This window comes from Pinus tabuliformis, chromosome 4_2 (genome assembly GCF_031772625.1).
Source record: "Pinus tabuliformis cultivar Carrire ecotype Pingquan chromosome 4_2, CPIR1, whole genome shotgun sequence".
Classification (NCBI taxonomy): Eukaryota; Viridiplantae; Streptophyta; class Pinopsida; order Pinales; family Pinaceae; genus Pinus; species Pinus tabuliformis.
In genome coordinates, this window is record NC_142304.1 from 361020724 (window position 1) to 361046468 (window position 25745).

The window sequence follows — 25745 nt, forward strand, 5'->3', positions numbered from 1 at the left end:
ACAATCAATCAGTTGAACACACTTGCATGAATTAAACTTGCATGAATGGGAAATCTAAACTATTAAACCTAAAAATAATAAAATGACATACTTGAATGAAATCAAAGCAAAACTACAAAATAAAATCTACTCTACCTTACATTCTAATATGCTCCATGACATTTCCTACTTCACGTCTCCTTCCATGTTGGGAACCTCAAGGCTTTATTCAAATTATTCAAAATTACAAAGTACAAGAAGTTGAGCTAACAAGGTTTACAAAGTTTTCTAAATAAAGGAAAGAGATCTCCTATCTATACAAAAAGATGAAGTCATCTCATTAATGAGAGTCCATGAATCTCTCCCTATGCCTCTAGAGTTATAATCAAAATAGGAAATGATAAGACACATGTCTTCTTAGAGTTTCAATACAAATAGGAAATGTGACAAATATCCTCATGATACCATGATCCTCTCCACTCAAATTCGAATTTGGCCTTAGGATGCCACATAAAGGTCTTCTAGAAGCTTCCTTTTGACCTACACTTGTCAACAATCTCATCCCACTTGTTAGGTATAACCATATGCACATTATTTTCTAATTTTTAACCACAAATTCACTTAAAAATGCTAAGAATTAATAAAGTTTGGAAAAACATAAATGTGACCCAATAATGATGAAAGTGAGATGAATGTAGTGACATGGTAGTGAAATGAAGGTGAAATGGAGGTGATATAATGGACATGATAGTGAAATAGTGAAAGTGAATGACAATTTCAAAACCCAGTAATTACCTTTGTCAAAAGGAATCTTCTACTGAAACCATGCTTTAATACCTTTTAAAAGGACTTTCCCAACCAACCTCTTACATGCACACAATAATTGGCTTAATTATTCAATGCAGATGTATGAAGTTCACTAATCGCACATGGTGGAAAGGAAATGATTTCATGGGTTGGGAATTGGCAGCAAATGATTCAATCTCCCAAAGACCCTTTCCTCTACTCCTTTAGTGGAAATGTATCAACTCTTTTTTTCATGTTTACTCATATTCCTCTACTCCTTTAGTGGAAATGTATCAGCTATTTTTTTCTTGTTTACTCATAGCTATCATTGACCCTATTATATTATATTTTAAACATTAGTATTAACCTTACTTGCACCTACCATGACAAGCTTATCACATTGTCCATGGAAATACATCCAATCATGTGTCTATCCATTAACTAGTTAGACTTTACACTTGAGATTTACACTAGCAATACATATTAACATATTTAAATCATTTACATAATTCGATTCAATATAGTCCAAGGGTCAAAACCAATGCATTACAATCCCCATACCTAAATAAATTGCGAAAGCACATCACATTTTTTACTCTAACATAAATTTACATGCATAATTGTTCTCTCAACCACTTAAATCTATATTTTTATCTCAAAATTGAATGGAAAAAAGGCTTCTACAAAGTCATGCAAAACACTTGTTTTATAGTTGTGGTGCGAAGGGAATCTAAGATGTCCCCACTCTCAAGTTGCAAAGTGGACCCTCCTGTAACAAATGCTATGAATGAATTAATGAATTTGTCCATAGAAATGAAGTTATTTAAAGTCAAGCTGTAGAGCTCACCATTATGTAATAAAGGAGTTATGGAATCATCATTGATGATGAAGCTCGAAATTACTTGAAATTTGTTTTATAGGAAAAGTTTGTCTTTCATTTGCATTTGTGCTAAACTAATGACACACTAAATTGTCTTTACATCTACCTTAACTTTACTTCAATGTGTGCAATTTTTCACATTAACATTTTCATCATTTCTTTATTGTAAATATGTTTTCCTTCATTCTATGAATCTCTTAATTTATCAAACTTTCTCAAGTATAATAAAAATATTAAATATTAATTATTTTTTGTAAGTGAATTTTTATTTTGGTTGTTTCTTGTGATTTTATTAAATATGCATATGCACTCCAATATCCTTACTCTTTCATTCATTGAGTATTTTCTTTGTTAACAAAATAGTTCTTTGGTTATAGTAAAATAGTTTTATAAGTCTATTTCATATAATTAAAATATATAAAACCCTTATGTTTCTCTTTAATCAAAAGTAATACAAGATGTCACTACCATTGAACCAACCAAAAAAATTGCATCCCCATATGGACTTCTTGCCTTCAATACATTCGATCCATTTAGAATAAATATGTTCTAAGTAGCATATCTTCCCTTTCATTTTAGGATTTCACTCACTCCTGATATTTTCTAATCAACCCATTGAATGTGCATAATGCATGATATAATCCTTCTAACTACCTTATAATGACTTATATTCAATTATTCTATATATTATCTCAAAATTATTATAATAACACAAATAAGTTTAGGTTAAGTAACTTTCTTGTTATGTGTTATTATAACTCTTTTATTAAATCATTTACATGTTTGGTTTGATATAATAAATATCTTCAAATATATGTTATACTTCCATTCTAAACTAATAATCCAAGCCTTTTAACTATAAAAATTATAATCTAATTTTAAAGTCACCACTAAGACAACACCAAATTGGTGTACGAGACCCCTTGGGACATGGTATCTATCTCATGTATATACTTTAATTAATAAACATATAAAAACATAATATTTATATTAAAATATTTTTGAGAAACCCCCCTACACACATGTACATTACATTGAAAAAAATAGATTATAAAATTATAAAATATGTCAATGAAAAATGGAAAATATCTAACTATATTTATTATTGGTATGTTAATATATTAGAAATAAGGATATTTTTATATATAGATATCTTTAAAAATATGAATATTATTATTGTTATCACCCCAAGAAACTCTCATAGGTTGTAGCTCGGAGATGCTCGGGAACATTACAAACACAACTTAATGTTGGAAATGGATGAATGGAAGGAATGATGCTTGTTCAAGCCAGATAACCACTTCTACTTTGCTTGACTCCAAACATGCGTGAACACCCCCAGACTGCAAGGCTTTAGACCACCAATTACTCATAGTTTAGGGATTGGGTGAATATGGAGAATACTGACCACACCAGCAGATGCACAAGACCTTGTGATGGCCAGCTGCAACCAGTAAAGAGGTCTGCAAATCTAATTCCCTAATGCATAGATAGGATGATAGCTCTCTGTCACTAGGTGAAAAGAAACCTGAAATCACATTCACTAATACATACAAGATTCTAACACAGAAGTAGGATGACAACTCCTCTATTGCTAAACATCGAGAGTTCAGGAAAAATGCATAACAAGCACAACCTAGAACAGAATAGAAATGGAGAGTGAGCAATTAACAGCAAAAAAAGCTTGTATTAGCTGAAAATGAAGACGAGACACTGCAAGTATCAAAGCGGTTACAGTCTCCAGAAGTTGAACCTTACATCAAAACAACAACCATCAACCCTGATTACATCTTCTTTTTAGGTATATATAGAGTTTGAATACAAAGGCACTCCGCCATTCTAAGTATGAGGAGGTCATAATTGACCACCAACCACTTTAACTGCCTGATGGAGTCTTTGGTGCAATTTGCCTGCTTCAGTGGATGAATCTGATCTTCTCGGGAGCTCTGTTGTCCTTCTCGGGCAGGTGGAGTGTTATATGGGATAAAGTCCCATAACTATTGAATGCATTTACCTGCTCAGCTCTGTCCTTTTCCTTCTCGACCATGTTGTCTGTGGAACGTAGTTGTTGAGGAGGAAATGCATCTCGTACCGAAAATTGATTACCTTCGTCCTTTCGGGAGCATAGAATGGTTATAGTACATGGATTGTACAGTGGATGGAGTAGTCGAATGGCAGAGCAATATCAATCATTGAATCAGGTGGATAGACGACGAAGATGAGCCAACAGGGATATCAGAGGAGGCAGGAGCAGGGTGGTCACAGGCCGTTGGATCTTGGGCGGGCAGATCCAACGGCTATCGGCTGGAGGAGATGTGCGGGAGTTAGCGGGTGGGAAAGCGGTTTTGGCGGCAGGTGGTATTGATCGCACCACTTCAAGGCCTAAGGTGGTAAACATACATTGGCATGCAATTCCTCTTAAAGCACGACGCATGGCAGCAGGGAAAGGGAAAACCACCCTCCCATCGTGCGTTAACGCGCTATCACTTCACAGGTGCAGGAGAAGCGATTGCCGTCCAATCGTGGCAGGGATGATCGGACGGTGTAGATTTGATCGCACGGTTTTCATTTGATGTGACAGGGAAATGCTTGGGTCGGGGGTGGCGGAGAGCAGCATTTTTGAAGGCGTGTTGTTATATGGGGTTTTGGGGTTTTGACACTTGGGGCTTAAGGAGAAGCACTTTATGTGATTTTAAACAGAAGCATGTGTAAAGGAGATGAGAGGAAAATGGGCGAGGAAATGGAGAAAGGGTGAGGATAACCGGTGTAGACCTTTTCTGAGCAAAAACCGAGGAATGAGCTTACTTAGGCTCCTCGAACATCAGCGACATATAGCAGAGCTAACACTGGCTCCTTCTGGGGATGAGATCCTCCCTGTGAGGTCTCAAGAACATGTAGATCAATGCCTTTCCTGTGAAAATCATATTAACGAAATTTCCTAGTGTTCCATTGGGCATGGAGTCTAACTGAGCCTATACTAGAACAGATAAAGTAACATATTTACAATTTTAAGCCAAAAGACCTTAAGCAACATAAATTTTCAAAAGCCACCCATTATCTCGGCCTTCAAAAACTATTTCTCCTCCCATACTTTGCAGTATGAAAAGGTATTGTTCCCTTGGATCTGAGAAATGATGAAAGGCCCTGTCCAGAAAGCATCAAACTTCCCATGGTTGCCTTTCTTCTCTTTCAGTGCATCCCACTTAAGAACCAAGTCTCCAATATGAAAATTAGCTATTTTTTTCCTTCTGTCAAAATCTTCCTTGATCTTCTTTTGATGCGCCACAGACCTTTCAACCAACTATTCTCTGATTTGGTGTACTTCTGCTAAATCAGTGATCCTTTTTGCCATATCTTCTTCCTCATTCTGATCTTCTTGTAGGAACTTTGCCACAAGGAGAGTTAACTGAATTGGAAACATAGCCTTAGTGCCGTATACCAGCTTGAATGGATAATTCCCTGTGGATTTCTTGGTGGTCACTCTGTCAACCCACAATGCATATTTGAGCTTAAAATCCCAATTCTTTTTGTTGTCTCCCAGCAACTTTTTAATTATCATTATTAGGCTTTTGTTGGAAGATTCTGCTAGACCATTTCCTTGAGGGTAATATGAGGTGGAATGAACCAGCTTAATGCCCATTGAATCACACATGTCCACCAATTCCTTTGCCCTAAAGGCTGCTGCATTGTCTGTGACCAATTTATGTGGACAACCAAATCTGGTGAAGATATTCTCTGTTAAAAACCTCATAACCACATTATGATCAACCTTTCTGGTAGGGATGGATTCAATCCATTTAGTGAAGTAATCAGTGGCTACTAAGATCCATCTGTGTTGGCCACTGGAATGGGGATTGATTTCTCTAATGAAGTCTAAGCCCCACTGTTGAAAAGGGCCATTTGCATGTATTGGTTTTAGGGGCAGGGACTTCAATTGTTGTTTCCCTTCAAATCTTTGGCACCTGTCACAAGATTTAACAGATGAAAAGACATTAGAAAATAAAGTGGGCCAATAGTACCCAGCTCTCAAGATCTTGTGGGCTGTAGTTTTCTAATAATGATGTCCTCCACACACGTTGGAATGAAACTGTTGCATGACTTCAATGGATTGTTCTTTTTCCAGACACCTCAAAAGAATTCCAGAGGGTTCCCTCCAGTAGAGTAGATTTTCATGAATGCAATATCTTGTTGCCCTGAGCTTAATAGTTCTGGCTTGGTTTGAACTAAGGCCTGGAGGGATTTCTATCTTCAGCAATAATTGGGCTATTGCAGATTACTAATCACAAGAAGCTAGATTTTCTGCGAATGATTGATTTTTTCCTAGTTCAGTTGTTTCTTCTGCTATTTGACCATTTCAGCTGATTTTTTCCTCGTTCAGTTGTTTCTTCTGCTATTTGACCATTTTCAGCATCTGTGCTTATCAGATTTATGTCCAGTGTTCTGCAATTTTCTTTAGCCATTAGTTTACCAAGGCCTTGACCTCTGACCAGTTTGGTGGGATTTAATTCTATGTTAAATTCAATCAGCTTTGCAATCCATTTAGCCCTTCTTCCATCAGCATCAGGCTGCGTTAAAACATATTTTATTTAAGCGAAGGGTACATATGCAATTATCTTGGAATGCAAAATGTAGACTCTGAAAGCTCTCAGGTGCTTGATAAGAGCATAAGCCTATTTTTCAATGATATCATACTTCAGCTCAACATCCCTTAATGTTTTTCTGAAAAAAGCCACTGGATGCTCTGAGCGTTCTTCATCTGCTTGCAATAAAACTATTGCAAGGGTGTATTCAGAGGCAAATGAAAATATATGGAACTCCTTGTTCTAGTATGGACTTCTTAAAGTGGGAGCTTCCATAATAGCTTTCTTAATGGACTCAAAGGATGTTCTTGCTGCATCAGTCCATTTTATCTCCGACCCTTTTCTCAACATGGAGGTAATATGCTTTACAAGCTCTGCAAAATTTGGGATAAACCTCCTCACAAAATTTATTTTTCCCAGAAAGGACTGGATATCCTTCTTTGACCTCAGGACAGACAAAGTCTGTATTTCTCTTACTCTTTCTGGGTCAATTTTGATCCCTACAGCAGAAACAACATGTCCTAACAACTTGCCTTCTTCTAAAGCAAACTTTGACTTTTTAGGATTGACTGAAATCCCAAACCTTTTGCACTTTAGGAACACCCTTTTTAAATGCTACAAATGGTCATGATGGCTGCTGGAGTATATTGTTATATCATCTAGGTAGATAAGGAAAAAATTATCCTTCTCTCCCACAAATGCTATATCCATAGCTCTCTAAAAGGTGGCTTCAGCATTCATCAACCCAAAAGGCATCATGGAATACATAAAAGTGCCCCAAGGAGTGGTGAATGCAGTCTTCTCTTGGTCATCTGGATGTACAGCAACATGATTATACCCTGAAAATCCATCCAGGAAAGACATCACTTTGGCTCCTGAGACTTTCTGCAACAAATGCTCCATCTTGAGCAGAGAATAGTTGTCTTTCTTAGAGCATTTTTTTAAGTTTCTGAAATCAACGGAAAGCCTGATTTCTCCACTTTTCTTCCTCACCACTACCAAATTGGCTACCCATCTTGAATATCTGAGAGGAACTATGATTTTGGCAGCCAGTAACTTTTTTATTTCTTTTTCAATAAAAGGGAGGAGCAAAGGATTTATTGGTCTCAGCTTCTGCTTGAAAGGGATGGTGTCTTTATCTAAAGGGATTTTATGCTGGATGATCTTCTTATCATATGTTTTCAGGTCACTATATTCCCAGGTGAAGACATCAGCAAATTGCTTCATTAGACTGCAATATGCAGCACTTTGAGCAACAGACAGATGAGTGGACAAATTTATGTATCTGGGCTGATCTGGACTCCCCATATTATGCTTATAGACTACAGATTGGTCTTCTTTTTGGGCGGCCTTGTAAGGCACATCATTCTGGTCAAACAACTTTTCTAAAGGAACTATGCCCTTAGGTATATGGTTGCTGGGTAGTTGGACAATGCTATCTTTGCCAATTTTGTTTCTAAGTTGGGATTGGGGACTTTCTTCCAAGGCTTCATTCTCTTGGTCAATTTGCATTTCAGATAATTCATCAATGACTTGCAAAAACCTATTCACTTCATCATCGTCCTCAAAAAATTTCCAATGCTGGACATTATCAGGCAAGGATGGTCTATATTTCATTTGAACTTCTTAAACTAATCTGGGAGGCATGGGAGGGATAAACATGCTAGCAGATATTGCAAGGGAATCGACAAGCTGATTTTTTACTCTAGGGATATATGAGATACAAAAATTATCAAAAGAATCTTTAAGTCTCCATACCTCATCTCTGTATGCTTTCAGCCTTGGATGCTTTGCTTGGAATGTTTTATTCACTTGCTGAATGATAAGATCAACATCTCCAAACACCTTTATGTTCCTGATCCCTCTATCTTTAGCCGCATTAAGGCCCAATATCAGAGCCTCATATTCTGCTATATTGTTTGTGACTTGAAAAGCTAGCTTAAAAGACAGATGTGTGCTTTCTTGTTTTGGAGATATCAGCACCACCCCTGCTCCTGTGGTCTCCCTAGAACATGCTCCATCAAAGAACATTTCCCAAACCTGACTTCCTTGTTCTCCCTCAGCCTGATTCACTGGTTTCTTGATCTGCATTGAGGCCTTCTGGGATTCCTCAATTTGGAGAACACATGCTCCAAAGTTAGTGTCCACCGCATATATGGGATGATTAGAAGGGTTCTTCTCATCACTAATGATGTAGGCCAGCTGTGCTTCTCTGTACAATCTCCTGCTTTCTCCTCCAAAGACTGGGACAATGGCATAATATAAATCATTTTGTAGTGTCCCACCTAGTCTCTTGATCCATCCTCTGGACAACAACATGCCAAACTTGGGAGGGACATCTGCTACCACAATATCCATCATCACGCCCTTCATGGGCAACTGAGTTAGGGTAATGGCCAGGTCTTTGATTAATCCTAGACCTTTTACCTTGAATCAAATGAGAATAAGTCATGATATGGTCTAGTGATATCAAGGCCTAACTCTTCCATGATAGCTTTAGGCATCAAATTGTGGCTAGCTCCTGTGTCTAGCTGGCAATTGTGGAGGATTTTGTCATGAATGGTCAAGGAGACATAAAATGATGGAGAATTATTATCAGCCGGTTCGATCATGGGGGCTAGGCACAACTGCAGGCTTATCATCTTGCAAATTGACGTAGTCAGTGTGGGTTTGTGAGGCTTTCAGCTCAAGAGCCTCAAGGATAGGCTTTCTAAAAACTTCACTCTTTACAAGTTCTATCAAAAGCACGGATATTTTTAACTTCCAGACTTCTGACTCAAAACTGAAAGGGGAAAGGGACTTATCAGGACCTCTTACCTCTTGAGCTGGTGCTTTAAGGATGACTGGTTCAGCTACTGGTTTTCTGTTTGATATTATGTTGCTTCATTTGGACAATAGCTCTTTGGGCAAGATTCTCCTTGACATTGTTGGTTTTGACCTCAGATTATATCTTTGATGTTCACCAGTCTGCAGAACAACCTCTCTATCCCACTCTTGACTGGTTTGGTCCTGTAGTAATGATTCTTCATATGCAGTGAATGTCAGAAAGGCAGCACTGCCTTTGTCTTCCATGCAATGGATTTCATCCTCTTATTCAAACTGCTCTTCCTCCATGACTACATTCTGGAAAGTAGCCTTAGCCTTTTGTTCTTCATTTGCTTCCTTGCCCTTTTGAATGATTTGCAATTGTTCATTTTCTCTTCTAGATGGATTTTTATTTCTTGGAGCAAATGTGTTTTGAAACCTTGCTTTTCCATAACTCTGCTCAACTTTTAGCTTAGATATCTCAGCAGCCAATGACTCTATCATCTTAGTCATTTTATCTAATTTGGGTTTCGAGGATGAAGCAGAGGAAGAAGAAGCCTCACCTCTCTGCCTCTTTCTATCAACATGACTTTTAAGCTTTTCTGCAGCCATAATATTTTATTCCACCTCTAGTGCCGCATTTGCATATCAACTAGAGTGGCAAATCTTCTTTCTCTCAAAAGCAGGCAGAAATCCGAGTCAAAAGCATTAGCATAAGTGAGTTTGGCAGAGGTGCGGGTAGGCTCTACTTCAGCTGGTATCGTATTATACATACAGTTAAATCTTTTATTAAAATCAGGCAATGATTTCCCATTCTCCCTCTTTAGGTTTCCAAACTCTGTATGGTAATAGAGCAGATCTTTCCTATCCCCCCATTGCTTCAGAAACGCATCATCTAAAGCTTCAATGTCTGCTATGGACCTATGGGGCAGTTCTCCGAACCATTTTCTAGCCTCGCCATCAAGGCTCTAGACAAACACTCTCATCCACACATCATCTTCACTGATATCTAAGTTATCAGCATAACTATAAAAAGACTCAAGGTGTTCTTCAGCTGTTACTCCCTCTGTACCAGTGAATTTGGGCATATATTTTTGATATTCTCCTGCAGGCATGGCATTCAAAGGAACGGGCAAGACTAGGGGCCCATACCTAGCAGCTATGATTCTTTCCATCTTTGTGGGAGCTTGTTGACCTACCATGACTGGGATAGGTGGAAGGATACTAGCAGATTGAATGGTAGGAAGTAATGAAATAGATGACAGACACAAAGGAATATGATGGACTATATGGGAGGCTTTCTTTGGACTGAGATCCAAAGGGGAACTGACTGAACAAGGAGCTTTATGAATCTCTGAAGGTATTTCTTTACTAACAATGCTAGGCTCTAAATCTTCAAACTGTATATTCTCAGCTGTAATATTTTCTTTCAGAGATGCATAAGATTTCTTAGGCTTACCTGACCCCGATGCTCCTTTCTGTGATGTTTTCCTTTGCTTAGCAATCTTCTCAAGGTCAGGCACTGGGTCAGCTGGTGATTTTTGAGGATTTCTCTGGGTATGCCTCACAAACTGAGCCAAAACTGTAATGTGGAGTCGCCACTAGGTTGGTTCTCCAATAGAGTCGCCAAATAGATGATTACAACCAGAAATGTGTCCAGACTTTGTCTATCATCAAAGCATGGAACTATGTCGTTCTCCCAGGAAAGCTGAGCTTCAATCTCCTCTCCGCGGCAATGGCACCAATTAATGTTATCACCCCAAGAAACTCTCCTAGGTTGTAGGTCGGAGATGCTCGGGAACATTACAAACACAACTTAATGTTGGAAATGGATGAATGGAAGGAATGATGCTTGTTCACGCTAGATAACCACTTCTACTTTGCTTGACTCTAGACATGCGTGAACACCCCTAGACTACAAGGCTTTAGACCACCAATTACTCACAGTTTAGGGATTGGGTGAATATGGAGAATACTGACCACACCAGCAGATGCACAAGACATTGTGATGGTCGGCTGCAACCAGTAAAGAGGTCTACAAATCTAATTCCCTAGTGCATAGACAGGATGACAGCTCTCTGTCACTAGGTGAAAAGAAACCTGAAAGCACATTCACTAATACATACAAGATTCTAATACAGAGGTAGGATGATAGCTCCTCTAATGCTAAACATCAAGAGTTCAGGAAAAATACATAACAAGCATAGCCTATAATATAATAGAAATGGAAAGTGAGCAATTAACAACAAAAGAAGCTTGTATTAGCTGAAAATGAAGACGAGACACTGCAAGTATCAAAGCAGTTACAGTCTCCAGAACTTGAACCTTACATCAAAACAACAACCATCAACCTTGATTACATCTTGTTTCTGGGTATATATAGAGTATGAATACAAAGGCACTCAGCCATTCTAAGTATGAGAAGGTCATAATTGACCATCAACTGCTTTAACTGCCTGATCGATTCTTTGGTGCAATTTGCCTGCTTCAGTGGATGAATCTGATCTTCTCGGGATCTCTGTTGTACTTCTCAGGCAGGTGGAGTGTTATATGGGATAAAGTCCCATAACTATTGAATGCATTTACTTGCTCAGCTCTGTCCTTTTCCTTATCAACCATGTTGTCAGTGGAACGTAGTTGTTGAGGAGGAAATGCATCTCATACCGAAAATTGATTACCTTCATCCTTTCGGGAGCATAGATTGGTTACAGTAAATGGATTGTACAGTGGGAGGAGTAGTCGGATGGTGGAGCAATATCGGTCATTGGATCGGGCGGATAGATGGTAAATATGAGCCAACAACGATATCAGAGGAGGCAGGAGCGGGGTGGTCATAGGCCGTTGGATCTCAGGCGGGCAGATCCAATGGTTATTGGACGAAGGAGATGCACGGGGGTTAGTGGGCGGGAAAGGGGTTTCAGCGGCTGGCGGTATTGATCGCACCGCTTCAGGGCCTAAGGCGGTAAACGTACATTGGCATGTGATCCCTCTTAAAGCGCGACGCGTGGTGGTGGGGAAAGGGAAAACCACCCTCCCATCGCGTGTTAATGTGCTATCACTTGACAGGTGCGGGGGAAGCGATCGTTGTCCGATCGTGGTAGGGCTGATCGAACAGTGTAGATTTGATCGCATGGTTTTTGTTTGATGTGACAGGGAAACGTTTGGGTCGGGGGTGCCGGAGAGCAGCGTTTGTGAAGGCGTGCGGTTATATGGGGTTTTGGGGTTTTGACACCTGGGGCTTAAGGAGAAGTGCTTTATGTGATTTTAAACAAAATCATGTGTAAAGGAGATGAGAGGAAAATGGGTGAGGAAATGGAGAAAGGGCGAGGATAACCGGTGTAGACCTTTTCTGAGCAAAAACCGAGGAATGAGCTTACTTAGGCTCCTCGAACATCAACGACATATAGCAGAGCTAACAATTATTAAGAACCAACATATATCCATTTTAATTTTAGATCTATCAATCTCCCCAAAAAATAATGTCTTTGGAGGTGTACATCTTTTCTCAAGTTTCACACTCAAAAAGAGGTTTGGACAATTTTATCTAGATGAAAGAGTATTTAATTACTCACAAACTTATGTTAAAACACATAGAAAGCCTCCATTATATAGTAATGGAGGAGCCCTAGGGTTGGATAAGGATACTTATGACAACTGGGTACATGCAAGTCCCTATGTGAGCTTACAACTCACCATACTTAGCTCATAGGGAAATGAAGCATTGGAAAAGAAAAAATCCAACACCCCCCCTCAAATGCAAATCAGGGAATCGAACCTCAGCCAAGGTTGTGATACCATGTTGAGGTTTCCACCATACTTAGCTTTGATACCATGATAAGACCATAGGTATCAAACTCAGATTGAAACCATAATCTCCTAGACATATCTATAGATCTCGAAGAAATTTTGAGATCTCACTTAAAAATAAACCCCATTCAAGATAAAAATAAGAAACTCAAAAAAGAATTCAACAAGGTAGGAATAACTTGCTTTGATACCATGAAAGAGTATTGAATTACTCACAAACTTGTGTTAAAACACATAGAAATCCTCCACTATATAGCAATGGAGGGGCCCTAATGTCAGATAAGGATAACTATGACAACTGGGTACATGAAAGTCCCTATGTAAGCTTACAACTCACCATACTTAGCTCATAGGGAAATGAAGCATTGGAAAAGACAAAATGCAATACACCCCCTCAAACGCAAATCAGGGAATCGAACCTCTGCCAAGTCTGTGATACCATGTTGAGGTTTTTGCCATACTTAGCTCTGATACCATGAAAAAACCATGGGTATCAAACTCAGATTGAAACCATAATCTCGTATACATATCTATAGATCTCGAAGAAATTTCAAGAGCTCACTTGAAAATAAACCCCATTCAAGCTAAAAAACAAGAAACTCAAAAAAAATTCAGTAGGGAAAGAATCGTCCGCTTTGATACCATGAAAGAGTATTGAATTACTCAAAAACTTGTGTTAAAACACATAGAAAGCCTCCATTACATACCAATGGAGGAGCCGTAGTGTCGGATAAGGATAACTATGACAACTGGGTACATGAACTTCCCTATGTGAGCTTACAACTCACCATACTTATCTCATAGGGAAATGAACCATTGGAAAAGACAAACTCCAACACCACCCCTCAAACTTAAATCAAGGAATCGAACCTCAGCCAAGGTTGTGATACCATGTTGAGGTTTTCACAATACTTAGCTCTAATACCATGAAAAAACCACAAGTATCAAACTCATATTTGAAATCATAATCTCCTAGACATATCCGTAGATCTTGAAGAAATTTCGAGATCTCACTTAAAAATAAGCCCCATTCAGGATAAAAATAAGAAACTCAAAAAAAAATTCAATAGGGTAGGAATCACCCTCTCTGATACCATTAAATAGTATTGAATTATTCACAAACTTATGTTGAAACACATAGAAATCCTTCACTATATAGAAATGGAGGAGCCCTAGTGTCGGATAAGGATAACTACGACAACTTAGTACATGCAAGTCCCTATGCGAGCTTAAAACTCACCATACTTAGCTCATAGGGGAATGAAGATTTGGAAAATACTAACTCCAACACCCTCCTCAAACATAAATCGTGGAATCGAACCTTGACCAAGGCTTGAATACCGTGAAAGAGTATTAAAATACCTAAGGATCAAACTGCAAAGCTAAACAATCCTTCTACCAAGAGATCACAACATGAAGAACGAAGAAAAATACACTTCATTGCTTAAGAAAATGAGCTATACATGAGCCTAATTTATAGGAACAATAGAGGCTTCTAACGATAACTAAAATATAATATTGATGACTTAATAGATAAGGATAATACTGACAACATAGTTGATAAGATCACTATGTAAGCTTACTAGTTTCAATATTTATTAGAACTCTAACACTAGAATTAGTAAATATTTCTTGTAATTAAAAGTTTAAAATGTGTAGATTCAAGTATTCATGAGATTTTTCAAGGCATTCAATCCATTTGTGCATTTAAAAATATAATTTAAAAAATGAAAATTAATAGATGGTATAGGTGTGTGTGTATCCATCTTAATCATGAATGTATCAAGTGTGGAAAGAGATCAAGTATGTTAAGGTGAAAATATTTTTTCGTTCTAACACTCTAGAAGATATTTTCACCTCAAGAAACTTATCCCTCTCGGCACTTCATAGATTTGTAATAAAGATGGATCTATGCTAGTTAGTACATAGAAAATTAAGATAAATGTATGTCGATTCTTAATAATACTATTTATATTTTTGTAAAGTTCATATTTTAAATATAATATTTTATTTTTTATCTTTAAATGTGTCGAGAAGAATTCTATAGTTTAATCTAGAATTAAATTCAATTAGCTATATTGTAATTTTATTTTTATCAATAAAAATTACAAACAATTATAAATTTCTTTTTTTAAATTAAATTTGTTAAATAAAAAAAAAAAAAAGTAGATTACATGAGGAAGCGAGAAACTGCAAAGAGCAAGTTCAACATTTCTAGTTTTACACACCAGAATTGTTCATGGGTTTTTCTTTTTTTCATCTTTCTCCTACAGACATCTACCCAACCTATAGAGTTATCAATTACATTTTTTTTAGAGAACTCTATCACTTCCAGCTCTGTCAAGCACTTAATTTCTTTATCATAGTCGGAGTGCTTAGATTCATGGGTGCGCTTAAGCTTGTTGATTACAAACATGAGTTTCTAATGTGCTATAATTATCCTTTGTTGAGAGATTCTCCACTACTAAGGGATGAGGCATTGCCACCGAGGTCTCCTTTGGATCTTGAGAAGCCGAGATGTCCAAGGTTATCTCCTATTGCTATGAACAAATATTTTTTCTTGTCGAGATCGTAACACTTGATGTTGTCTTTTGATCCCACCAACCACAATTGGTTTTTTTTTGTCTCTAGGGAGGCCCATGACCCTTTTGAGGATGGGAATGCATTTTGAAGATGCCTAGGCCGCTGACAAATTCTACACCTGAAAGTGGCATTTTCATAATCAAGGGTTGAGAATGCTCCTTTCCAACCAAGTTGAGAGTAATTTTATCTAGTAATCCTCCACTCAAGTCGAGTTCAACACAAATACTGACAAATGAGATGAAGCCTTAAGCCAATATGTCATTGTCTATTTTGATGAGGTGACCAACTAAATTACCAATTTTTCAGAGTACATCTAGCCAAATCCATTGGAGGGGTATGTTTGGGAGCCTTACCCATACCAGAGTAGCAAGAGATTTCATGGAAGGAGTGTTAAGCTCTGGATTTAAGGGCCCCTGGTCGAAAACACGCTTTTGGTCTTCAAGATCCTTGAAGACTACCACAAAATATTATTTCAAACAAAATACCAAATCTAAATTATGGGATCGATTCTGATGAAAGCAATCCCAAAGGGTAAAATCTGGGGGCCAAAAAGCATTGAAATGACATATAAACATTTTCCATTTATAATCTACTACCTTCGTCATAGTTAAAATATCATTCACCTCAATCATTGGGTTGTCTATTGAATGCTCCACCACGAAAGCTTGACATGAGAGATCCTTTAGTGACTAATATTTGGAATCTAACTTAAGCACATCTTTGAATGACAAGGGTTTTTATATTGAAGATGCCCCACCTCCTTGGGAACCTCCAAATAAGCATGTTGCTATAGAGATAATGACATCCCTCTTAATTCCATAGCCTGAAAGGTCTTTTTCCATCTTTAGTTTCCTCACTCCATAGAGCGGCCTCATCTCATGCACACAGATACTTCCCGTTGTTGAATATTGTCTGCCAATGCTCCCACAACATCTGATTCTATGACCATAAAGCAAAGGGACTCACAAGAAATGGACTAAACAAAACCTAGAAATTTTTTATGATCCAAGTCCCCAACACCTTTCATTTCCAGATCCAACATTGGCTAGAGAATTTTTTCAAACACATTGTGTGCATTACCATACTCTCAGCGAGCATCTCTTTCTAACCTTTTAGCAAACATTTTGCTGACATCCTTACCACTATTGCCATTGCTAAGTCCAAGTGCCTCCTCTAGCTCAAGGATCCCACAAAGGTCATCAACATGCAGACCATAAGAATTTGCAACAATATCTCCAATGGCCACGCTAAGAAATGTTGCTTCGCCTAGTCCGTGTAGCTCCACAAAATCCACCAACGCCAGTTAGTAGATAGGGGATGGAGGGGGGATAAAACCTATCCCACCCTTTCAACTAGAGGACCATTCAGTAAAACCCCACTCCAATAACATTTTATCATGGAAGGGGTGATGAATCCACAAGTTCCTTCAACACAAACTAGTCTCTCCAAATCACCATCAGTCTCCCATTTCCCACACAGAATATTAAATATGAATCAATCAATACAAACAATTCTATATTTCATAAAAATAAATAAATAATAATAATTTATATTGATTACCATATTATTTTAAAATTTCGTAATATTTTAAAATTTCAACTAATTAAATATATAAAAATTTAAAATTTACACTACAAAAATACTTTTTACAAACAATAAATAAATAATATAAACACAAAAATAAAAAATACTTTTGCACACAACAAATGATATAAAGATAAAATAACAATAAATAATATAAATATAAAACATGTCCATACCTAATAATTAATGGTGTATTAAACCACAATTACATGGCTAATTTAAATATTAATTTCACACTAGGGTAAATATTAAATTGGCTATGTAACTATAATTTTTGAATATTTATTCTTTGTGTAATTTTTTCATATTTGTCAATTCCAAATAAATAGTCTATTGTAGATAGAAAAATTAATTGTGTATTAAACCACAATTACATGGTTAATTTAAATATTAATTTCACAGAAAAGTGAATATTAAATTGGTTATGTAATTGTAATTTTTGAATATTTATTTTTTATGTAATTTTTTTATATTCATCAATTTCAAATAAATAATTTATTGTAGATAACAAAATAAACTAAATTAAGTGAAGAGGTTTAGTGTCCACCAGTCTTGCTTTCTAATCCCTGAGAGCTACTCCAAGAAGCATGATTTCTTCCTTTGGGAAAAAGAAATAGTAAATAGTAAAGTGGACTCGGTGATTGGGAGTTGGTGACATGACAACCATGTGATAACTAACTCATAAGACAATCCGTTGAGATAAGGCTTCAAGGAAATTGGTGGCATACGCCTGTATGCAAGTTTCTTGGGAGAGGGTTTATATTTCGTTTCAAACTTTGTTATATAGAATTATAAACAAGTTATGCAATAAGGTGGTTAAAAAATGTAGTTTGTAAAAGAAACGAAAGATTATATTACCAAACGAGAAATTGTTGCTTTTAAGGGAATTTATATATGACATTCCCTGAAGCGGAATGACAAATTGTTGGTTTAAAGGGATTTTATACATGAAGATCCCTGGAGAGGAATTACTTTGAAGTTTTTGTGAGTTGAAATGGTTATACAATTTTTTTTCCTTTTGCTTCCTATTTTATAATGGAAAAACAGAAGAGGAGGTACTTGGCGGGTTAAAGAAATTTGAATTACTTTGAAGCTTCTGTGAGTTGAAATGGTTATACAAATCTTTTGCTTTTTGCTTCATATTTATAATGGAAAAACAGAAGAGGAGGTACATGGCGGGTTAAAGCAATTTGAATTTTATATATACGGAGTACAAGGACAACGACAATGGCGGCTAGTTGCCCTAGAAACTTTTGACCGCCTCACTTGCTACTTGCTAGTCGTTCACAATGATAGACTACAAGTATTCATTCAGGCATGGGACAACTAGTATTCCTCTTTAATCATCTTTTCAATACGAAAAAAGCTTGATAGTATTATAAATCATTGATTCCAAAATACAATACAGTATGATAGAGAGCCAAAACTTGTAGCCCGATAAACAATCTATGCTTCAAAGATGCAGGATACAAAACAATACTCTAGAAACCATACCATAGATAGATTCTGGGGATAGGAGACAAAACCCACAACCGACGATACTTGCAATAACTGAGAAACATGTGCAGTTTTAGAAGAAAAATATGAATAAATAGGTTCATGAAACATACCAGGGCCTGTAGTATGATCACTATGTACCTGGAATAGAGAAATCCTGGATTTGATGCGATTCGTTCCCCACTGTTATGTTCATATTCCATTTTCCAATCTGTGTATGGAGCCCTTTCTTTGAAAGATCATCTGCAAGTATATTCTGGGATCTGTCGACATGGTTAATGGAGAAATCCTTTGAAGTTTTCCAGAGAGAAGCGATTCTGTTCATCTAGCTAGATAGATTGTGATTTTTTATGGAAATCTTACCGTTAACATGGTCTATTATGAGTTTGGAGTCTCCATAGATCTGCAAGGATTCTATATTTAGGAAGTTACAGAACAGAAGTAGTCCTGATAGAGCCATAGCTTCCGCTTTGTTGTTTGTTCCTTCTCCCCCATTCCAATAGATGGCAAAATGTTGATCCTCCTTTATACTTATGAAGACTCCACAAGCACATATTCCATTTTGAGCAGCCCCATCAAAATAAGCCCTAGGAAAACTCCTCTGGAAAGGTAATATTTCCTTTGACTTTTCATTTTTCTGCTGAGGGATGGGGGGTGGAAATGCATTGTACTGGGAAATGATAAGTTCAAAAACAATTTTAAAACTATCCTTTCTGTCTTGAAATAAAACCTTATTCCTCCATTTCCAGATTGACCAAAAGACTAATAGAGGGATAGGTCTCCAAATCGCTTTCTGTTTACTCCACCATACAAATGCTTCTTTTATTGAGGAATGAGTAATATAATTGAAGCCAAAATAAGAGGCCAGATTCTTCCAGAGCTCCTGGGAATGAACACATTTTAAGAAAATGTGTAAATTGTATTCTTCCTCAGATTTGCAAATTAAGCAGATAGCAGGGCCATACCAGTTCCTCTTTTGCAAATTGTCCCAGGTAAGATTTTTATTGTGAAAAACAAGCCATGAGAATATGATAATCTTATAGGGACACCCAGATTTCCAAAACGTGAAAGGGAAGATGTTTTCAGAAAGTGGAATATGGACCTCTAGAAGAGATAGATATATGTCTTTTACATAAACATTCATCTTCCCTCCCTTCCCCTTCCAGATAATACCATCCTCAACTTCAGATCTACATATCCCCTTGTTTTTCATTATCCAAATAATCTGATTCCACTGTTGGGCTAATAAACCATTTAGGCCCAGCGCAGAGGCATTTTTCCAGATGGGAAGAGTACCTTGCCATTCATCTATAACCTGTGCCCAGTTAAAAATTCCTTTTTGGTGGAGGAAATGTAATAACTGTGGAGAAAAAGATATATCTTCTTCTCCGCCCACAATGGGATCAAGGCCAATAATTATATTGTTCCCTGTCTGAAAGCTCCACACAAGGTTTTTGAGAAAGAACTGTTCTATCTTATGGAAGCTCCTCCATATGGCAGATCCCTGGGCAGATCCTATTGATCTTTTCCTGTACCAATAAGTAATATCTCTATTGCCCATGTATTTCATTCTGATGGACTTACTCCATATACTGTCCCCTAAAACAGCTCTCCATAAAGATTTACACAGCAAAGCTAGACCAAACTTTCATAGATCCATGATACCCCATCCCCCCATCTTCTTTGGAAGGGTAAGGTTTGATAGTTTAGACAGGTGAAATTTCCTTTTTTCCTTATTATCCCCCATATAAAATTTGTTGTTAATCTATTCAGATTGTGGATAACACTTGCCGGTATATAAAATAAATGGGCCCAATATACCATTAGCTGGGCCAACATAGATTGAGTTAAAATCATCCTCCCGGCCATTGAAAGGCATTTATATTCCCATCCTGCTATTCTCATAAAGTACCTGTTGTGGATCCACGTCCAGTCAGCACTTGTATAACCTAATGGTTTTAGATGATACCCCAAGTATTTCATGCCCTCTTTTAGTGGTTTCGCTTGAATATTGAAGAGCTGGACCAGATATTCTATTATTTCCATATTTACATCCCCATGATGAAAGGAAGATTTGCTGACATTTATAAGAAGACCTGTAGCTCTTTGAAAATTTCCCAAGATTCCATGCAGATAGTTCCAGGAATGTCGACAGAGCATTGCAAAAATCAATATGTCATCCACAAATAATTTATGAGAAAAAAATTTTCCCTGCTGATTTTTAGTGGTCGACATCTACCCTCCCTGACAGCTCTTTTTATATGGAGGCTTAAAGAGTCCATAACAAGAATGAACAGAAGGGGGGAAAGGGAACACCCCTGTCGAAGACCTCTGGCAGCAGAGAAAAAGGTAGATGGAATACCATTGATAAGTATGGCATAGTTGACATTTTCCACACAAGCCATTATCCAATTAGTACATTGATTATTGAGCCCAATTTTGATAAGAAGGCACCTCAGAAATCCCCAATCAAGACAATCATAGGCCTTCTTAAGGTCTATTTTCAGGATGGCCGCTTCAATATTTTTTGTGTGCATTGAGTGCAGACATTCTTGAGTAATAGCAATAGCTTCCAGGATGTTCCTTCCAATTAAGAAGCCATGTTGTTCCTGGGTCAAATAGCTTGATAGGATGCCTCGAATTCTTCCTGAAATGATTTTAGAAATTATTTTGTATATGGTATTGCAAAGAGAAATGGGTCTGAAATCTGAAAAAGTGAGAGAAACCTTTTTTTTGGGATTAAGGTAATGAATGTTGAGGAGATAATATGGTTTATCTTGCCCATAATCCTGGATTCCTCAACCATACCCAAAAGGTCATGCTTAATCAGGTCGAAGAAATGAATGAAAAAATCTATCGTCCAGCCATCAGGGCCCGGACTTTTATCTTTTTTAAAAGATTTCATGACCGCCAATAGCTCCTCCTCTGTGACATTAGCAAATAACAGATCATTTTGTTCCTCGTCAAACATGGATGGAAAGGGATCGATACCCCAGAGGATATCCTCAATCCCGATGTCCCGGTTCCTTTTGTATGAATTCTGAAAATACTTGACTGCTTCTTTTGTAATTTCATCCTTCCTCATCTTTTATCTCCCATATTGTATTTATTTCTCATCTTTTGTTTGCATATCTGTGAAAAAATTTTGTGTTCTTGTCACCCTCTTTTAACCAAATCACTCTGCTTTTCAGTCTCCAGGTTGCTTCTTCAATGGCCAGGAGGTTATGCCTACTTCTTTCCAGCTCCCTTATCCAGGCACGCAGTTCCAAAGAAATTTTGTTATCAGTCAAACTCCCCGCGATTCTGTCAAGCTCCCTATTTATATCTTGAAGAGCTAATCTGTTAGTACGCTTCTTTTTGAATTGCCATTCTTTAACACATTTCCTGAGTGATACCAGGCGGCATAGTAAGGTATGGGCATGAGAGGATGGGTCATGTGGAGAGGACGATAGCCAAGAATCCTGAACAATTTTATTGAACTCCGCATCCTCCAACCATATTCTGTTGAACTTGAAAGGAAAACCCTTCCTGTGGCTCTGAGCAATCCATTGCAGGGAAATAGGTCTATGATCAGAAATGAAACATGGTAAAATATTTGAGGAGGGTAACCCAAGACGATCCATCAGCCTGTCATGGATAAGGAAGCGATCAAGTCTTTTTGCAAGATATGCATTCTCGGATCTCCCATTATCCCAAGTAGGAGCCATCTTGGAAGGACAAATATCCACAAAGTTGTACTGGAGTATAGCCTCCCTAATGATCCCTCCCACTGGATCATTTTTCCTACCTCTACCCCACACTTCATCATTACTCAAAGTACAGTTCAAATCACCTGCTATCAGTAAAGAGTCAATTTCCATAATCTCAGAGGACAAGAATCGTTTCCAGTATGAAAGACGATCCTTATATGGGGCGTAAACATTCAAAATATGAATATTACCAGCCATGCCCCTAAATTTTGCAAGAAGCAAGATGCCATCAAAACATCTGAAAGCCCTGGCTGATATCCAGGTCAGGTCCCATAGAACAGCTAGACCCCCAGAAAGACTGATAGCCCCCGTCGTAGCAATATGCCATGTAGGAAACATGCGCCTGAAATAGGCTATTGTTTCAGGACTGCCATGCATAGTTTCTTGAATAAGGATAATTTTTTATGAAGATGATTGAAATAAATTCTTAAGAGCCAAGAATTTTGGGTCCGCTCCAAGACCCCTTATATTCATAGAGAGAATTTTAATCATGAGGTCTTTTCTCCAGGCTTACTTGCTCTAAGAGGCCCACTTACCGCAAGATCTATAATAGGAATATCAATCAGGGATGGATCATGATGATCATTTCTGGACTTATCCCTCCTGCCATGGAAGTGCCTGCTACCTCTGTTCTGCTTCCTTCTAACAGTGATATTTCCCGCCGAGGTAGGACTAATAATAGGAGAGGAGGATTTCCGAGGTTTGTGAATGGTGAGAGGGTGCAGGTGAAGGGATTCTCTTCTCAAAAGCATATCAAGATTGCTTCCAATCGAATTAGTAGGGGAAGATACAGGCGAATTTAGAGGAGTGGTAGAGACAACTGGAGCTTTTCCCTTTAAATCAGTCTTGTTTTTATCCTGAGAGGAACCATGCAAGATTGGAGGAGATGGAACTTTACCTTTAGAAGTAGGTCTATCTTTGACAGGAGATGGAGAAGAAGATGGAATGAATGTGATGTGGGATGAAGTATTGATGTCAAGATAAGGGTGCGGAATTGGAAGAGGAGACCTAATAGCTTTCCCCGGGGATGGTTCCGGAGGATAAGGATGAGAGTGAAAGACTTCCTGACTACCCAAAGGAGGAAACGAAACTGGATCATTATTAAGAGAATGGCTGAAATGAACCTGAGATTGGGATTGCGGATTGGATGAAAGAGCTTCTAGATTCTCTTTTGGGGAAAAATAGTTCCAGAGAGAAAACTCGTAGGATGGATCATGTGACTTTGAAATACTTCTAGACTCATCACCCCAATTAAGGTCAATGTGCTTAGGAAAACTGCCTCTGTATTCTTTCTCAATAAGAATCCATGCAACCCTTTTATCCTTAGCTCCTAGACATTTGGGATCCACAAAAACAAATTTCCCAATAGCATTCCCTATATCAGAAAGCGTCTCCTTTGTCCATAATTCGATAGGGAGGCCTGGTAATTTGACCCAAATGAGGTTGTTTTGTGGGGTATTTCGCAATGGATTAAAACCAATATACCATTTGTGGAGGGCCAGAAAGCTTTTCCCATGGACCCAAGGGAGAGCCCATATAGTTTCCAGATCCTTCACATTTAAGAAATGGAAGTTGTACCAATCCTTCATGAGCCTAACAATTGTGGGGATGTACCCCAGCAGAGAATTCCATTTGGAACCAAGCCAAATTCTCATCTGAGCGTCTTCCATATCAGGAAAATGCCATCGACCAACCAAAGCACGGGAATGAAGACTGGCTATTCTGTCTGCAAGAAAGACACTATCCAGATTAATAGCCGATGGAGGCGGGATGATCTTTGCAGGACGATGGTTTTGCTTACGTCACAGATGTGCATGTCCGCCACCTTTTTGTTCATGTAATGACTGAGAAGGTTGAGGAATCAAATGATCAGCCAGCGAGGACTGCCAGTTCATTGGATTGATAGGTCTACAATGGGTTGCTTCTGCCTCCATGGCAGCCCGCACCATAGCTAATGTGTCAGACTCAACAGATAATATCTCCATAAGGCACGCGGATATTCCGATAATCGACATATAAGCAGTTAGGAAAGGACAGGCATGCCAAAAGAGCAAAAGATGGGGAGCAAATCAAGAAAAATAATGGGAAAAGACAAATCAGTACATTCTAGGGAGGAAAAGGAATGGTTCTGATATATGATACATTCCCATAATAAAAGGTCTGACAGGACGGATGGATCGGAAGATTATTCCCAAATCTTTCAGCACCTGTAAACACCTAGGGAAAACCAACTACTGGCAGATAATAGTAATGGTTCTGACATACGAAACATTCCCATAATAAAAGCGCTGACAGGATCCATGGAACGAACGATTATTCCCCAATCTTTCAGCACCTAAATACACCTCGGGAAAACTAGCAACTGGCAGATAATAGTAATGGTTCTGACATACGAAACATTCCCATAATAAAAGGTCTGACAGGATGCATGGAACGAAAGATTATTCCCAAATCTTTCAGCACCTAAATACACCTCGGGACTACCAGTTATTGACAGAAAATAGAAAAGTTGACTTACTTTCCAGAGAAAGAGAAGAAACCGGAAGCAGCGATGACGTACTTTAGGATGAATCAATTACTCACGTGTACCATCCTACGTCCAAACCCCCCTCGGTTCTGGGAAAAGAAACAACTTAGGATATTTCCGTCTCTGGAAAAACCAGAAGGACAGAAATGGCAAGATAATCGATACAGATAGGATTCATGAAAAGCATGGTAAAACAATGCAGCAGCAGTAACAATACTTACACTTACACCACCAATGACCTATTCTAAAACTGAAATCTAGGCACACATGTTCAGAAACCATGCAGTTTTATTTAGAAGGTCCTTAATTCCTGATAAAACTTTGTGATCCATGCACAAAGACATAAACGGAAATCTATCCTTATATTACGAGACTGGCAAAATATAACCATAGAAACTACACTACAGATCAAGATTTATCATCTGTATAATGCTCAAGAATAAAAACAATACGCTAAGATTTGAATGAGGAACTAACCTTCAAAAGATAGAGCAAAGATGACATGACGCCGCCGAGAAGAAACATCACCCGTCCAGAGCCGCCTCGACCCGAAAAAACTCCAACATGTGCCGAGAAACACCAAGGAAGACGTGACAAAACGCAGACTGATTGAGATGAGAAAAGGCTAGGGAACGTAAGCCAACACAGTAGCTAGAGAAGCGCTGATAGCTTAGTCAAAACGGAGGAGATGGCTAAGTTCAAATGCGGTGGACACGAACCCAGAAGGAAACGAGTTCATACCGGAAAACTAAACGCATGATATTATAATTAGGCAAACGGATAAACAGCTTTAAACTGGAGATAATACCAGAAGGGTGAGCCACGCCAGAGCCTGGGCTATCACCTTACCTGAGCAGAAACGCGCAGGGATGTGAAAATAAAGAAAAACATGTCAAACAGAAGCACTCCCCGCGTTTTATCAAAAGAGAAAAGAAGGATGATGGACAGAGAGCCAACACGTAGCGAGA

At 38.1% G+C, this 25745-nt stretch overlaps 1 long non-coding RNA gene across 1 annotated transcript; it reads right to left on the minus strand.

Moving 5' to 3' along the window:
• Window positions 1-231: 231 nt before the first annotated feature.
• Window positions 232-25745, minus strand: LOC149169435 (uncharacterized). The gene is made up of 2 exons (XR_016259386.1): window positions 25255-25745; window positions 232-519 (listed from the first exon to the last, which is right to left on the minus strand). It is a non-coding gene; the product is annotated as an uncharacterized LOC149169435 (long non-coding RNA).